The sequence below is a fragment of the Muscardinus avellanarius genome (genome assembly GCF_963383645.1).
Source record: "Muscardinus avellanarius genome assembly, chromosome: X".
Lineage (NCBI taxonomy): Eukaryota > Metazoa > Chordata > Mammalia > Rodentia > Gliridae > Muscardinus > Muscardinus avellanarius.
In genome coordinates this window covers 53,766,529-53,769,575 of record NC_137792.1, presented here as the reverse complement: position 1 = coordinate 53,769,575, position 3,047 = coordinate 53,766,529, and positions in this window count along the sequence as shown.

The window sequence follows — 3,047 nt, the reverse complement described above, 5'->3', positions numbered from 1 at the left end:
GCTGGAGCCAGCGAGTAAGGCGAGGGGCGGGGTAGAGGGCGGGGCTGGCGCCGGGAGGCGGGGCCGCGGGCAGACAGTGGGTTGGGCGGTCTAGGTCCCGTGGCTCGCCCCTGGCCGCCCGCAGACGCTTTCTTACTCACGTCCCCAATATTGAAACCTCAGGGTTGGGCCTGCGGGCCTGGAATAGTGAACCGCCAAAGGCCAGGGTGTGGGAAGTTGCTGCTGGGACCCGTGTGCGATTTCTTCTTGGTGCCGGAGCTCACAGGCTTGCTGCGTGCAGCCAGCCGTGTGACCTTGGCCAGGGCCCTCTAACTGTGGCCAGGGTTTTCCTCCGGTGAAAGGCTGTTCCCTGGGGACCTCTCCAGTCGCCACTCCAGACAGATCACTCTTTATGACTCCAATAGCTGTTCCCTGCAGGAAGCTGTAGTGGGACACAGAGGCTGGGGCGTTGGGGCAGGCGAGAGGGAGGGGGCCCGGCCCGAAATCTGAGCACCGCAGGCTCCAGAGATTTAGGGTAGGACCAATCTCAGCACTCCTGAGGCTTTAGTGAATGCGCTGAAAATGCAAGTTCCCAATTGCAGAGTGGTGCTGAAACCCGTGCCCCATGACCGACAAACGCGCTGTAGTTCTTTCCATTGAAACCCACGCCAACTCAGTCCATCTCCTGGACCCAGAGAAACCAAATTCCTGCACCACCACCTACCGCAAAATGCCCGCTGCAGCCTTGACACGAAAGCTTCTGAGAAGAGCCCAGCTACAACCAGCTTTGGAGGACAAAGAAAGCGCTGCTGCTATGCGCAGTGGCAACGTGGAACCTGTCCCTGCCATCATGCAGCACGGGCTCTGAAGGACCACATCCTTTTTAGAGGGCGGCTAATGTCATCCTCCAGTCTCCCTTGGGCAGCAAGCCTGGGTCTACCGGAGACCCTCTCTTTTGGTGATGCCTGTCTCTTCCTCACCCCACCCCCCAGCTTCCATTCATTGTTCTGAAACCTGGGACTGCTGTAAAACAGAGCAGTGTGTAAGGTGTAAGGGTGGAACTTGTGACAAAGAATGTTGCAGGCATTTAATCTCCCTCCATTCCCATAATGAGAATTGGACCTAGAGCATTCTACCTTCGAGCCACACACCTAGACCTTTTTATTTTTTTATTTTTTTTAATTTTTTTTTTTTTTTTTTTTTTTTTTGGTGGTACTGGGAGTGGAACCCAGAGGCTTTCTACCTCCGGGCTATACTCCCAGACCTATTTTATATTTTTATTTGGAAACAGGGTGTCACTAAGTTGTTGAGAGCCTTACTAAGTAGCTGAGGCTGACTTCAAACCTGCAGGATCCTCCTGTCTCAGCCTCCCAAGCGCAGGGATTACAAGCGTTCGCCACCACGCCCGGCTATAGACTTATTTATTTATTTATTTTGGTACTGGGGGTGGAACCCAGGGTCATTCTACCTCCGAGCTATACCCCCAGGACTATTTTTTATTCTTTATTTTGAAACAGGGTCTCACTAAGTTGCAGAGGGCCTCACTAAATAGCTGAGGCTCACCACAAACCTGTGATCCTCCTGTCTCAGCCTCCCAAGTACTGGGATAACAATCATGCGCCACCATGCCTGGCTCCATTTTATTTTTATGTGGAAATAAGTTCTCACTAAGTTGTAGGGCTTCAGTAAGCTGTTAAAGCTGGCCATGAACCTGTGATCCTCTTGTATCAGCCTCCCAAGTACTGGGATTACAAGCGTGCACCACCATACCCAGTTTCTCTTCCCAACCATCTCCCACACATGGTAACTTTTCGTCTACTTTTTGTTCTGTTTGGGTACTGGGGATTGAACCTTGAGGCATTTCATCTTTGTGCTACAACCCCAACCTTATATTATTCCTTATTTTGAAACATGGTCTTGATATGTTGTGGAGGTCCTCAGTAAATTTCCTGAGGCTGGCCTCGAACCTGCAATCCTCCTGTCTCAGCCTCCCAAATACGTGGATTATGGGCATATGCCACCATGACCAGCTTTACTTACTTTCTTTTTCTTAAGAATTTACCCATCATATACCTTACACAAGTGGAATCATCCAATACTTGTCCTATGTCTGCCTTATTTCACTCAGCATAGTGTTTTCAAAGGCCATCTATGGCCGGACGTGGTGTCGCACACATGTAATCCTCACGCTTGGGAGGCGGAGACAGAAGGATCGCACAGGGTCGAAGCCACCCAAGCTGGCTTAAGAGACCCTGTTTCCAAACAAAAATATAAAATAGGTCTGGGAGTGTAGCCTGGAGGTAGAAGGGTTTTCAGGAACCCCAGTATCACACACACACACACACACACACACACACACACACACACACACACAAGGCCATCTATGCCCCAGCATATATTAAAATTTTATTATTTTTATGGCTGAATAGTATGCCATTGTGTATCCATCATATTTTGTTTATCTGTTCATTTGTCAGTGGATGTTTGGGTCATTTCCATCTTTTGGCTACTGGGAATAATGCTGTTGTGAGCATGCATATAAAAATATGCTTTCAAGCCCAGAGTGGTGGCATGTACTTGTAATCCCAGTATTTGGGAGGCTGAGACAGGAAGATCACAGGTTTGCAGCTAGCCTCAGCTACTTAAAAGGCCCCTCGCAACTTAGTGAGACCCTGTTTCAAAATAAAAAATAAAAAATAGGGCTGGGAGTGTAGCATGGAGGTGGAATGGCCCTGGCTACAATCTCCAGTGCCAAAAAAAAAAACAAAAAAACATAAAAAACAAATACGCTGCCAGCCACGGTGGCGCACACTTGTAATCCCAGCATTTGGGAGGCTGAGACAGGAGGATTGCACAAGTTCGAAGCCAGCCTCAGCTACTTAGTGAGGCCCTCTGCAACTTAGTGAGACCCTGTTTCAAAATAAAGAATAAAAAATAGTGCAGGGGGTGTAGCTCAGAGGTCAAATGCCCCTAGGTTCCATCTCTAGACCCGCAAAAACAAACAAAAAAGTATGGGGTTTTTTGGTGGTACTGGGGGTGGAATCCAGAGGCTTTATACCTCCAGGTTA